Source organism: Stegastes partitus, unplaced genomic scaffold (assembly GCF_000690725.1).
Source record: "Stegastes partitus isolate 25-593 unplaced genomic scaffold, Stegastes_partitus-1.0.2 Scaffold1521, whole genome shotgun sequence".
In the NCBI taxonomy this organism is placed as follows: Eukaryota; Metazoa; Chordata; class Actinopteri; family Pomacentridae; genus Stegastes; species Stegastes partitus.
In genome coordinates, this window is record NW_007579252.1 from 34,214 (window position 1) to 49,761 (window position 15,548).

A 15,548-nucleotide genomic window follows, 5' to 3' on the forward strand; every position below is an offset into this window, starting at 1 on the left:
CTTTTTGGAGCCAGCAGCTGGCGGACGTAAGTTTTTGACACTTCCGGGTTGGCTTCATTTTTCAGGGCCGGTTGCTACGTCCATCTTTTATATAGTCTATGGGGCATATTTAAAGATCTAAAAAAAATGCTCTGAATAATAATTTGAAACTGATCTGGTTTATACATTGAAAAATAAATAAATAAAAATTAAAAAAAAAAAAAACTTTCTTAGAAATTCTTCCACTGACATTTGAGACTACTCTCTCATTAACATCTCAGACGATGCAAATATTTTCCTTTACAAAAGTTTCATGTCTTAATGTCTACCTCACTGAAAGACTGATTGAAAACTTGAGGACTTCAAGTTTTCACTTTGCATCTGTTTACATTAAATGTTGGTGCAGTGTTGGCTTCCAAACCAGTCGTCATTGATCATGTTCACAGGCGAAGAACTTCAAACTTTTTTACAGACACGTCACACTTTCAGCAGAAGAATTACAAAACAGTGTCAAACTGTGAACATATATGACTCTCCACAGAGCGGGTAAAACATCTAAAAGAAGTGACAAAGACCAACATACATTTATGAGTGGAAGACATCTTTAAGCAATGTTTATACTTCTATCATTCCTGTCTGATCTTTTTAGCAGATTTCAGAGGAGGCAGATGGACAGACAATTGTTTATGGCGTCTGTACGATTGCTCTTTTTGCTGAGAAGGTGGTGCCGGAGTGTACCAGCCTGGACAAAGCATCCGATCATGTGCTTTTAAGTGTTAGGCACTAGGGTGTATTTGTTTTACACATCTCTTTGGCACAGCCTAGATTAACCCTTTCATGCATGAATTATGATAACTTCAGTCAGGATTTTTTTTAACCAAGTGTTTTTATTCATCTTTAGGCATGAAAAACAAGGTTTGAACTTTACTTTTTTCAACCCATTTTTATAAAAATATATTTACATGTCCACTCAGCTGGACAGCATGCACTTTTTGTAGAAATATGTATATAACAAACACATGAATAAAATAATATCTTTCAGTGTTCTGAAATGTGAAATGTGATGTGAACTATAAAATAATATAATTTATGTATACATAACCAAAACACCAGGAGAGTGAATCTCTCTCCTGCATAGATTCCCAAGTCTCTCACTCATTATCCATCAACTGTCAGCCATCGTAGGGTGCTCTGTCCCAGCAGTAACTTACACTGAATTTTTCTATGGCTAGCTTTACTGAAACCTTTTCTAAACTTTCCCATTTCCCCTTAATCCATTCTGTTCTAGCAGCCATTCCTCATCACTGCTTCTAGTATCATCCTCCTCACTTGAATGTGATAATGCCTCCACTACCCTGTAGGCCTTTCTATTACGCTCTGCTCCTGAGCTCTACAAAATATAAAGCCATTCATAAAGACATACAAAAGCTTCAAGTTACATTCTTAAAACATAAACAGGTTTATTTACAGCCAAAAAAGTTCCTGGAGATGAAGTATTTTCAAGAACAGCAGCAGTAATAGCCTAATTGTATCCTGTTAATTGTATTTGAAATATAGCCAGTGACGCATGATGTGCACTTTAGCAGACATGTGATTAATCATAATTTCCTCCCAATATAAAATCAATACTTGGAAAATTTCGCAATTGCATGACTCCTTAGATGTTACTTGATGTCACCATATTTTTCTTACCTGCAAGGATCTCTTTTTATAGAAGTTTTGAACAGAAAAAAAATGAGCAACTTGGTGTTTCTGGCTGTCTGTCGGCCATCTTGGTTTCACTCTTTTTTTTTCTTTTTTTTTTAATCATTTGCAATGGCAAGCCAGTCAGTGGCAGTGCATGAGATGATGCAAAAGGCATCCAGTGTAGTGGCTGATGTGCAACTATGCCACTAAAACTCATGCATATACAAGGAAACAGCTTTTGAACAGCTGTACACTGTAGTGACCTCTATGCTTAAAAGGGTTAAGAGAAAGAAAATGAGTGATATGCAAAGCACTAATATATATTTCAATCAAAGTTCTGCCAAGGTTAACGTGCACTGATTGTATGGGAAATATTAAAGTGGGTACACAATTGTATGTAATGCAGACTTCCTCCGTTTAAAATTAGTTCACCAGGACTCACCCCAGGGTCTTTGACAGGTATTGGAGGCAATGATCGGACAGTGGATCTCTCAGGAAGCTTGGGCTGCCGTTCTGGCACAGTAAGTATTAAGTCACATTTAAAGATTATTTATTGTATTCATTTAAACAGTTGGTAATCAAAAGCCTAATCATTCGACTTAAGCAGTTATTTACATATAGTATTTAAAATGCTCCGTTAGGTGTGCCTACCTCTGGATTTATTGTCCTTCCTTTGCCCGGGTCCGCTCGCACGGGAGACCTTCTGAGACCTAGAGGCCATGACCACGTGTCCTCACCGGTTGTGAGGCACCAGAGGGACAAGCAGGATAGGAGTGGCGCTGCGAACAAGTATTTTTTGAGTTGTCAAGTGAACGAACCCAGAAAGCTGTTTTAAAACATTTACTCATAGCTTTCTTTCTTTCTTGCCGTTAATGTTAATAAACATTATAAAGGCACCTAGCACTGGCAGTTTCTAAACGTCCAGTAAACTTACAACTTACTTTTTCAACCGTCTTGTAGAAGCGGTATCTTGGAATGCTGTTCAAACACGGCTACCGTCACGACTACTCAGCTTCAAACTGTTGTGTATAACATAGCCTGCTGAGGAGTGGCGCTGCGAAGCTGTACATCAATGAACTATTATTCCGACAACTGACTTCATGTGAAGAGTGAATAAAGTATTTTTTGAGTTGCCAAGTGAACGAACCCAGATCGCTGACTTAAAACATTTACTCATTGCTTTAGCAACACTATATATACTAATCTTTTTTTTCTTTTTCTTGCCGTGAACGTTAATAAAATGTATAACTAGCAACTAGCAATGGCAGTTTCTAAACGTCCAGTGAACTTACCACTTACTTTTTTTAACCGTCTTGAAGAAGCGTAATGCGAATGCTGAATAAAAGGACCAATTATGCGCCCGAACGGTTGCTCGCAGAGAGCGGAGATTTACCGTTGCCCGGCAACAAAACTCTGTCCCGGCATGCACCGCAGCCAAACAAACGCATGTTGCTGGTCTTGTGTTACCTGGTTAGTTTGACGGAGGCAACTGCGCCACTTTATTAACACACAAAGCATTACGTCTTTATTAAATCATGCAGAAACAGAACAATAAAAAAATAATAAAACATTGAGTATTTCAATGGTATTTATTTTTTAAGTTATAACAAAGTTTATTTTACATTTTACATGTCAGACACCAGTGCTTTCTTTCACAAACAATTCACTATTTTGTACAACAATACTGTATAAAATCGTTGCTTCAACGTAACTATAGAAACACTGACACCTTTGACAAAAAGTGTTGAAAGAGGAACACATTCTTAACATTATTTTTTCCTACAGCACAATGACCATCATAAACTATCTGGACTAGCCATTGCAGTCTTCCTTCTCTGGGACGCCAACATACTCAGCTGCAAAACAAACAAACCAAAATACAGTGAATAATATCAGTATTTAATCAGGTAGCAAGGGAACAGGACAAATATGTACATATTTCTTCACATCAAAATCACACCATGTCATCGTGCTTTTACGCTCAACACATGAACCAGTTAGTTATACCTGCTGTGAAGCAGTAGCTGCCCTCTGCTCAGCTTGTGTCAGGCGTCTCGGGAGACGACTTGTCTTCTCTTCATATTCTGCCAGCTGCCTCTCATACTGCATAAACACATATTAATTAAGTACATGGTGTAAAAAAAAAAAAAAAACAGTCGCTGTGTGTAAGCGTCTGTTTTCAAAGCACCTAAGTACTAAAGGAACATATGGTGGAATTACTACTGTTACCTTAGACATACTCTCCTCCCTCCTCTTCCTCCTCCTCCTCCTCCTCCTCCTCGCGCATGTGTGTGTTACACAAACCTCAGAAATGGTACCATGGTCAGTTTCAAGCTGTGTCTCTAGCTCATGCGAACGATGCTTCTGCTGATTCTGCCCTGAAACAAATATTAAAAAAGATCTAAGTCACCCCTTACAAATAAAACAAAAACATTTATCCAGCTTTATTTTCAAATGTTTCAGCATGTTCAGGATTTCCAATACGCCTCAGCGCAGTACAGCTGTCGCTGAGGGCAAAACAACTTCAAGAGCTAAGTCAATTTTTGTTTTGGCTGTTATCAAAATCTTCGGTGCTCCACCTTATTTGTTGCTTAGTCTTTGATCCAGTGTTTGTGATAAAACTGAAACATTAAAGTCCTTAGGCAGTGGGGTGTCAGAGTAAGGATATTTCTTCTCATATAATAAAAACACAGTTTCTATTGCCTTTAGCACAGAGCTGTATTAAATATTAACATAGTTAATCTTATTCAAATCATCTCTTCAGCAGCCTGCCAATTACTCACTAGTTTCCATTTGATTGGTTATCACTGTATGCTTCATTTTGCAAGGTTTATTTAACCAGAAAATGTTTGCTTAGCCCACTGGCTTTATTGAGCGGCACATTGCTTCCCATTTTGCAACACCAGAGGTAGAGGGAGGCAAAATCTGTAGCATGAGGTGAAGGGGACAAGAGCACACTGACGTTGTGAAACCAGCTTTAAGTAAGTTATTGCGATTTGGTTTGCCCGTTTGGCCCTCTTATGAGCAAGGCCAATAGCTGCAGCAGCAGCATAAGGGTCGCGGAAGCAAATAAGGTACTACAGCTATTTTCTTTTTCAATCAGAACTTAATCAAATATGAACACAGAAACTTAATGCACACATTTTCAGATTCAATGTGACCTACACAACTGGAGGATCTTGTTACCAATGATTACTGCCAAAAAAACTGATAACTCTGTATAAAATCTTGGAAAAAAAGACACTCCTTCAAAGACCCATCTAACTTGACAATCACAATATGGATTAGGAACGGAAATGTGCATTAGGATCTTGTAATTACGTCTCTCACTGTAAAAGTTTACATCTGTTTAGACATTTGTTAACTGACATTCTCCAAAACACTTTGTTGATTACAACACAACAATATGAATGTTCAGGCTCAGATTATGTTCCTTCTATTGTAATGTTAGAATCTACGTTCACACATCCTTACTTGAGGCCCGTGATTTTAGTTTCAAAGGCCTGGACCAGGTTCTTGGCTTCCTCCTTCCATCGCTGGGTGCTTTTCTGCTGTGCTGTAAGAAGGCGCGTCAGATCAGCACTCGAGCTTCGGCTGCTTTCTTCCAGCTCCCTCACCCATGCGTCCAGTCCCTGTTCTTTTTGGCTGTTCTCGTGCTCCATCTGCAAACCTTGAGAAGAGGAGCAGAGTGAGTGGGATTGTGTACATAAGGTCACCCGACCGGTCCAAAATTCATTTAAACAGATAAATAGGAGTCACTTATCCAATCATGTGAGAACTAATGAAAATGAATGATACATTATCAGTTAATAACATTATCACTTTCTGCAAGCATGACTTGTGTGCAATCAGTGTATTATACATATTTAACTATCCAACCACCGTCCAATTATTTCTTTCAGCACATGCTTTTCAACTGTTAATCCCACTGGCTGTTTGGCAAACACTTCAGAGCAGCAGGATTAAATACATGTTTCTTTCACTGATGCTTTCATCTTTTTTCTTCAATCTTTTTAAAAGGGCACTCTACAGATTTTACTCTTAGATCTGAGAGAAGAGATCATGGCATGAATACCTGCTTAACAAACTGGAGATGTGGAGTTAGAAAAATGTGGACATTTACCAGGCAGGGAGGTTCTAATTAAATATGTTATAGCACTGTATTATGGGAACTCCAGGACCCAGGGGTTTTGAACGCTGACCCATACTACAAACCAAAAGTTAGGATAAATCAGCCACTGGTGCTTAAATTGGGACTGTTTTTTAACCTGTCTCGAGTAAGGTCCCCACCTTTGTGGAAGTGCAATGCTCAATTGCTGGAATACCCCATTATCAAGCTGTCAATTGTCTAGTCCCCATTATGTTGCTTCTACCGTCTCTCTCCTTTTTTCTATCATTCCTGTTCATTACTCTAATGGGCCAGCAGTCCGACCTTGTAAAGTTTAACCAATTGCCCTGCAGGGTCACTTCCGTCCCTTTCATCATCTCCTCCTAAAACTCAAATTTTCTCTTGATTTAAGTGAGTCTTTTCAGACTGGCAGGTCTTGTAGGGAGCACCTGTTACTCCTTATTTTTTCATCTATTTATCAGTGTATTTTATCTATTCTGCTTGTTTATTTTAAAATCATTATTTTCATATAACCTTCTCATTTCTATTTGTCATATGTCTCAAATTGTTCTACTGTTTTAAAAAAATGCAGATTGACCCATTCACATCCTTCTTATTTCTTTCAGTCATTCAGTTACCTGTTGCTTGGCCTTCTTTTGGACCAGCAGGGAGGCCTTGCGGAGCTCATCCATCTCCCTGCGGAGCTGCAAGTTGTCTTGTTGCAGCTGAAGCCGCTCGTCACTGACACCAACACAGTTGTCCTGAGCTGCAGCCAGACAGCTTTGCAGCCGTCGCAATTCCTCTTGGCACCGTGACAGCTCCTCATTATAGCTGTAGGTGGCCCGACAGATCAAGAGGAGAAAGGAGTGGAGTAAATGTGAGAGCTTAACTTCCTGCACTGTAAACTTGTAGTTCAAACTAAGCAAGTGTAAATCTATAATGTTACCTGTGGCTCTAACTTCAACTGTGATGAAGTGCTTTGAAAGACTGGTGCCGAGGCACATAAAATCCTTACTGCCTCCCAGCCTTGATCAGCACCAATTCGCATATAGAGCCAACAGGTCCACAGGGGATGCCATCAACACAGCCCTTCACACCGCGTGTAAACATCTTGAACAATCTGGCAATTATGCAAGGATGCTGTTTGTGGACTTTAACACACTTGTTCCAAGCAGACTGTTGTTCAAATTGCGCAGTCTGGGTATCGGCGAGCACACCTGCAGATGGATCAGATACTTTCTCACCAACTGTCTGCAGTCAGTCATGTTGGGGCCCCACCACTCCTCAGTCCTGACAGTGAGCACTAGGGCCCCTCAGGGCTATGTGCTCAGCCCCATGCTGTACACCTTGTACACCCACGACTGTGCACCGACCCACAACAGCAACATCTTTGTCAAATTTGCAGATGACACTGCTGTGGTTAGGCTGATTCACAACAATGATGAGACGGCCTACAGAGAGGAGGTCCTGAACCTCACTATCTGGTGTTCCCTCAATAACCTGGCATTCAACTCCTCAAAGACAAAGGAGTTGGTGCTAGACTTCAGGCGAAAGAGGGAGTGGTACAGGAGCTGCTCTCAGGCTGACAAGAAGGCTCTGGAGAGAGTCAGGAAGTCAGGACAGAGCATCATAGGAGCACAGCTGTCCTCTCTGTCATTCATCTATGACACCAGATGTCTGTGCAGGGCCAGAAACATCACCTTCGATGGTTCACATCCTGGGCACAGCCTGATCTCACTGTTGCCCACAGGAAAGAGGTACTGATCCATCCAGGCCCGCACATCCGGACTCATCAACACGTTCTACCCAAGTGCAATACGGGTACGGACCACACATTAGTCTCCATAGTCTGAACTATTTATCATTTATATGTATTATTTATATGATACTATATTATATCATAATTATGTTTTAATTATTATATATTATCCTATATTTCACATATATTGTACATATATTGTTTATAATAATTCTTCATTTATATTATTTATATTTCTCATATATCCACATGAAATTAAAAGACAACTCGAGTGGTGCAAAAGTATAAAAGTGAAAGTACAAAAAGACAAATAAGAATATTTACATATATTTATAACAGGAGCCAGTAGGAAGTATATACAGCCAAACGGTAGAATAAATATATTGCACTGTTGAGGTCAGAACAATTGTACTTCTGTATGATGACAACAAAAAGCATTCTGTCCTATTCTATTACACGTACTTCAGTTCCATCTTTTTCAGATTGTTCTGGGTGCTTTGCAGAGTGAGACTTAAGTCTTCCTTCAGTCTTTCTGCATTCAGACATTTCTGATAAAGAGCATCAATCTTCCTGAACTCCGGCTCTGCCCTTCCCTCTTTATACACCTAAAACAAAACCACTACAGGCATTATTGAAATGACCAGCAGCACCACCTCAGCTCATTCATAAAAACACATAATCAAACACTATCAGTACTCTGCCACAGGGTTCAGTACTTTTTTTCTTGTGGTTTCACTGATGTTCTCAGATACCTTCTCCAGTTCCTCCTCCACAGCTTTTCTCTCTCGCAGGGACCTTTCAATCTGAGACTCTTTATCTGCACACTCCTAGTGAGAGATGGAAAGAGAGAACAAGGAGAGCCGAGGAAAAGGGTTGGTTAGAGACAGAATGAGTGGGCAGGTAGAAACTGAAAAAGGATTTAGTGTGATTTTGAAAAGGAATTTGTCCCCTTAGCAGGGCAGGTTACCAGCTGCAGAGCCGACAGCTCCTCTGCCATACGGTGGATTTGAACATTGCACTGCTTGCGAACATTTTCCACCTGTTGGAAGATAAAGTCACACACAGTTCAAATATGAGCAATGACTTCAGGGATCTGGTGAGTGTAAGTGCTTTGTTCCTTTTTCCCATTAGACGGTCTGTGAATTTTATTGGACAAAAAAAAAAAAAAAAGGCTCTCGAGTCGGCGACTTAACTCTGGAGGAGTACCCATAAAGTCCACAAAATACTGCAAAAATGTTTTTTTGGTGTTTGTTTTTATCATGACTGTTTAATCTCTTGTTTCAGACCTGATCCATACATTCACTGACAGTTGGCCACATGACAGCTTACAGACATGAATGTAACTATTGTTGTGGTGACATTTCCTTGACTAATAAAAGTAATTCACTGGCTCTTCAGGTCCTCAGATGTTGGGAGTGCATAAAGATTATTGTGTTCATTTTTACAGGCAACAGTCGAACATGTGGAGAGCTTTGCTGGTGACGAAGACATTTTAGTGTCAGTAGAAGTGACTCTAGAAAGTAAACCTGGTGGACTGTTCATTCTCAATGGCTAACCTCGCAAGCAGCAGACATTGAGGAGGCAGCATTATGCAAACTTCTAGTTCAGTGACTATTGGTTCCCCAGTTTTGATATAGAAACCGCATAAAATTCTGACCGACCTGTAAAGCTGCAAGGTCGTCTGGTTGATTAAAATGCATTTTAATCATATAGAACCTTCAAGTCAAAACATGTTTGAGAAAAGGTTATTAATATTCATACTTTTACTTTGACTGGGCCTTTCATACAAATTCAGGTTAATAAAATTACCATAAAATTACCATTTCCTTATCTCTGAGACTGTATAGATTTGCTTGTGTGGGTCAGTTTTTTTTCATATATATATGTGTGTGTGTGTGTGTGTGTGTGTATGTATGTATGTATGGCATGCCGTTTGGAAAATTATATATATAAAATGAAACTCTGAATATATATATATTGAATCTCTATGAGTTTCCATAGAAATGGCGGCGTGCATAGATGCAGCAGCCCCTTCAAGAGACAGCAAGAGTGAACGTTTGGAGTGTCTTGTTTATCCCAGACGTTCATTTCGCAAAACTTAGAGCCAAGAGACTTTGTTGAACATCAGGGCAATGAACGTCGCTAAAATTGCGGCGCTCAGCTGTGATTTGGACATACTACACCAACACGGAGTCAGATCGGAGACTACGCCGGCAGTTACCCGAGAGTGAAGGAAGCCCATGCGGTACGAACGTAAACAAAGGAGGAGGTAGAGAGCCCGGATCCATGCTAGCCTAAAGGCTAACCCCTCCAGACCAGCTGGGAGAAACCCACAGAGAGTGGAAAGACTGCTGTGTGTTTGCTTTAACGGAAACATGGCTCCATGACAACATTCCAGACGGCCATGCAGCTGGAGGAGATGACATCGTTCCAGGCGGACAGACAGACAGCTTGCTCTGAACTTTTCCAGAGCTGCTGCAGGAGCAGGACACTGACCATTGTCAGGGACTCCTCACACCCTCTCCATAAACTGTTTGAACTGCTGCCATCAGGCAAACGTTTCCAGAGCACTAAAAAAAAGAACCTCCTAACTGATCATTATTTTGGCAACGTTCATTGCCCTGATGTTCAGCAAAGTCTCTTGGCTGTAACTTTTGCGGAATGAAGGTCTATGGAAACCCATAGAGATTCATTATATACATTCGGAGTTTCATTCCATATATTAAGACTTTCATTATATATATTCAGACTTTCAATATATATAATTCCCAAACAGCATGACATACATATATATATATATATATATACATATATCCATGCATACATACATCAAGCATTTTATTCAGACTTGGGAAAATATCAAAGCAGATAAACAGATGAAATTTGCCAATAATGTGCAATGAGCAATAAATGCATTTAGAATGGCATAGCGAAACAAAAGAGAGCAATATGTATGAGGACAAAATTTTCTAAAAAAAAAAAAAAAAAAAAAGGTCAAGATGCCAATAAACGTTAACCAATGACCTAGTCATTTGCAGTAATTATGGACTTGAATTCTCAGCCATAATAATTTTGATTTGCAGTCTGTGCCTATGAGAAAACTGATAATAGAGGAACAAAAACCTTAAAACTAAGAGCAATATTGGTACAGCAATATGACAGAGCATTGTAATATTATCGTCAATATTGTTTTTATGTTCCGTGCGGTCTGTTTAGTTCAATGAAGGCAAGATACCAAAAAAAAAAAAAAAAAAAAGTTAAAATGATGCTGGGTAATTACCTTCAGTATAATATAAAGTAGCAGCCATCAATAAATTACTTATCCTGAGCTTTTACCAGTACAACTCACCCTGAATGCCTCAAGGTTAATTTACAATATTTATTTTTCTAAAATGCTATACTTCAGAAATGTACACCCTTATTTCCTGGCTACTGTCCACTATAAAGATGAAGACAGATGCCTTACCAAAATAGTGAGTGACACTAAAAAGTGAAACGTATTATTATTATTTTAGGATGTTGCATGCAATCCCTCAACCCATGTAAGTCGATATTCTTAAGCAACATAACTCTTCTGCAACAAATCTATCATCTGTAATGCTAACTAACTGCACTCTGGAACAAAGCTCTTGAGGGGCCCTTCCCCTCTCAAGAGGGGGGCTTGTTTGGTTTGTTCTCATGCATGTACACAAGAACAGACGTTATTTCTTTGTAAGGAGGCTCCACAGAGACTTTTTGAACAAACAGAGGTTCATTCAGTTTCAGTGTTTCTAACCATTGTGCATTGTGTGCATCCTTGACATCTACTTAACATGTCAAATGCATTTCCCTCCCCGCAAAACAAAGCATTTAAAACCTTTACTGTTTACAAGCTACTTGTTTGCCTCAGTTGGCTACATTTCTTGGCACATTACATCCACCAGATGTCCGTCAGTGGAATAAAAACCGAGAGTGAGACTCAGTGTCGCATTTACCTGAATGTATGTGCATCCGAATGTGTGCATAGAAAACAGTCAAGAAACAATACTCACTCTTATTATTATTCAATTATTATTGAATTTCCCTTCTGGGATAAATAAAGTATTTTTCATTTCATTTCTTGAAGTCCTTGAAACCCATGCTAGCACTCACAGAGAATCCATTTGCTTGTGATGTACAGGCTACTTCAGTCTCTGTTACATCTGAGCAATTTGGAGTCAAAAGGGCTGTGTCTGAGGAGCAACTCATAGAGCTGCAGCACAACAACACCCTCAAACAAAGACACAAAGAGGAGAGCATTGACACATTCTGGATATCCTATGTTCTGAAGAACACATACCTTGCATTAACCCTTTGTGCTCAGAAAATCCTGACCTGCTTTGGATCTACTTATGTGTGTGAAAGTTCCTTCTCTGTCATGGGAAAAACACAATCAAAGCAGCGTTCCTGTCTAACTGACAAACATTTGGCAGACTATCTCAGAGCAGCTACAACTGAGCAACAACCAGATCTGAAAGTACTTGTGAAAAGAATGCATACTCAGAGCTCTCACTAGGAAAAAGAAGCAATTGTTATTGTTTTTTATGTTTTGTTCCAAGTTCAGTGATGTTCTGCAAACCTTATTAATGTAATCACTGTAAAGCTATTCACTCCAGTGCAAATGGAACGTAAACTTGATCGACACTTGACCTCCTTGGAAACGTAGTCACTACACTACATTTGTTACTCAAATTGAGAATGTTTGTTAAATATTCCATGATGCTTTGGAATACATTACAAACAACTAGCAACACAGCATATTAAACAGCAGTAGTAAATACAGTGAGTAAAATGCTACAAATATATGTTAACACTAATTTGTGGCCCTTTGCCTCTGCTGTGGTTTAAATGTGGCCCTCCCGGCCTCTGAAGTTGAGCACCCCTGCTCTAGACACAACTCTATTTTTGGAAAATTCCACCCCACATGCTTAACAGTCTGAGTGGTACTTATGTCCTCTGGTAAGAGGTCTGACTACCAATTGTAAGCATTTTGGGGGATTAATTGTTCATTACACACACTTATCTGAACACTGAATGACTTTAAATGAGAATGAGGGAAAGGGGAGATTAAGGTGAATAAAGTGCCTCATTTTGGCTGCAATATTTAAACTTAAAACTCCAACTCAATGACGAAATTACCGAGAAGGTAAAAAAAAAAAAAAAAAAAGCAAACGCATGGCAAGATCCATGATTCAAAGAAAATATAACGCATCAACAGTTACTCTTTAAAATATGATAATATGTTGACGGCCAGCCAGAAACTAAGATGACAGCCAGCACTTCAGTCATACTATGCTGCATTAACAGGATTAAACAGTTGAAGGGCTTGATGAAGAAGACCCATTAATAGAGCATTAATCACCATGTCCCTGGCTGAGGTTACACAGGGTGAAAGAGCAGCTCTTTGCATTTGGCTGAGTACTTGATGTGTTTAAAAAAAAAAAAAAAACAGTAGGACTGAGCAACTTGTACAGTTTGAGGTTGTGCTTCCATGCAAAGCTAATTAGAAATCAAAAAGTATGTGGTTTGTGTAATTTTTAGGAATGCTATTTGAAAATGCAAGTATACAGAGCTGGCACCAAGTATCCTGACGTCACGTAGCGCTTCTAGTACTAATGTGATTTATTCAGCGGTAGTTTCAAAGCAGATTTTAGTCACACACAGATCAAATTACATGGAGGGTATTTAGTAGAAACATTCATTCAGCAATTCAGAAACTGTGTACCTCTTTCCTGGAGCGGACTGCAGCATCCTGGATCAGCTGTTTGATGGCCTCCTTTGTCTTTTCCAGCTCCTCTGTCTTCTGTTTCTCTCTTAACAGGGCCTGACGGGAGAGGGTAAAGACAGAAGCAGGTACACGTTTCAATGGGCAAAGTTCTAAAGTGCTAGAGGGATGTGAAGACTTGTCAGAGGATAATGCAGCTGGACACCGTGACATGAAGACTTGGCTGGTGAAAAAGAATGGGATAAAAGACAAAGTAACTGCAGTCACCTGGTCTTTCTGCAGGGCAGCCTCCTCAGCCACTTGAACACTCTCTCTGACTTTGGACAAGGCCTCATACTTCTCCTCTTCTAGGGTGGTGCAACACGCCTGGAGTTCCCCCACCTTTCTCTCCCACACAGTTTGCTCTCTGCGAACTGTCTCTGTCTACTGAGAAGCAGCTTTTAGCCTGGCAATAGAGGAAAGCAGTGATATCCAGCAGCTTCCATAAGATCACCATATGGCATTGCTTTTATAATCTCAAGCATTAATCCTTCTTGGTTGATAGCCAGCAATAAGAAAAGCAAAAAATGAAATATAGGTGAAGCAGAATTTTAACAGGTGCTCACCTGGTCTCGAGCTGACTCAAGGCTGCCTGGAGCTGCTGCAGCTGTCTCTCTGCAGCGTCCTCTCGACCCTGGGCTTCCGCTATATCTTCCTCCTAAATACATACACAGATAAGGCCATCAGGGTTGGGTTTTAAAGAATCTGAGGGTGTCATTACAGAATAATTAAATGAATTACTATTTTTGTTCATCAAATATATATTCAAAATAATGACAAATCGCAGCATCTGAGGCCCAAAGGAATGTCCAAAACCCAAAATAAAGCTCAACAGTTTAAATTGATTGCCACAGAGTCAACTGCATTTCCTTTAGAGCCTTGATCAAGTTCACTACTATGATCTCCACAACCATTATGTGGACATTTATATCTTGTTTTCTTTGCTTACCCGTCTCTGCATTTGGCCCTGGACATTCTGCAACAATTTGGTCATCTCATCCACTTTGGCAGTGGCCGTCCTCAGTTCAGCCTTGGCCTGCCTGCACCAAGGCAGAGAGTTAGTTGAGAAGATCAATGCCACTTTAACATCTGTTTGGTAAATATGAGGATCACTACTACCCTCGTCCGCCTATGAGCACCTGAGCCAAGCCGAGCTGTGCTGTCACCTGAGCTGGCTGTGTAGCTCCTCCATCGTTGTGCTCTGCTCTGTCACCGTCTTTAGGAAGTGGTGATTATTCTGTGTGTGACCATAGAGACAAGACTGCCATTTGTGTGGCATGATTCCAAACACACAGCCCCAACTTTATGTCACAACTAACTTTCTCCCAAAACTTCTCACTTAAAACTTTCTATGCCCTTTTTGAACCAACCCTAAGGATTCACTGTCAGTCATTCACTGCTGCAAAGTCCATCGTTCTCATATGCAGTGACTCAAAAAGGCTGCTTGCATGAACAGTCAGAGAGGGGAAAGCCCAAGGCTTGCCCTCTCATTAAAAATGCATTACAGGGATGTAGTATTACTATACTATCTCCTCGCACACTGTATTGAGACCAAAGTAAGCACCAGGCATATGTATGTGTGTTCATGTGTTTTTGTGTGAATACATAAATCCACAATACGTTGTACCTCCTTCATCTCCAAGTAAGTTTGAGCCTCAGTCAGGTCAACTGTCTCTCTAAATAAACAGTTTGGTGTTGAATAATCCATGACTGGAGATGAGAGAGAACGAGAGGGAGACAGCAGGGGGAGTCGCGTACAACAGCCTGTGCTGGAAAAAGAGAACGCTAAGGTAGTTAGAGGATTACCTAGTGGGGTGACAGTCCATTATACAACAAGACCTTGCCTGCTGACTACCACAGTGATTTAGAAACCGATTCTGTTAGTCACAGGATTAATTATTAGAGCAGGGTTCATTTCGGCGAAGTGCACAGCATTTCGATCCCATGGCTAATTGGGAGGCGGTAATTTAACATGCTTTTAATTAAGCATCACTTACCGATTCCAGTTTGTGATTGGCCACTTGGAGTTTGTACGTGTGCTGCTGGAACTGAACAAGCTGAGCCTGTGGTGTTAAAAAAAAACAAACAAAAAAAAAAGCCACATTCAATAAAAGTTAAGTGCTAGTAATTAGCTCATGCTTATATCAAGCATTAACGGAAACCAAACTGCTGTAATTGACCTTATTTCTGTGAGAATGGCTCCATCTAGTGGCTAAAGGCTGATGTATTACTAA

The 15,548-nt window shown here is 40.1% G+C and overlaps 2 pseudogenes; both read right to left on the bottom strand.

Annotated features, from left to right (window-relative positions):
* The window catches only part of LOC103371075 (dynein heavy chain 6, axonemal-like), a 36,300-nt pseudogene extending 33,914 nt beyond the window's left edge, over nucleotides 1-2,386 (bottom strand).
* An 853-nt stretch (nucleotides 2,387-3,239) lies between these two features.
* The window catches only part of LOC103371073 (sodium channel and clathrin linker 1-like), a 21,517-nt pseudogene continuing 9,208 nt past the window's right edge, over nucleotides 3,240-15,548 (bottom strand).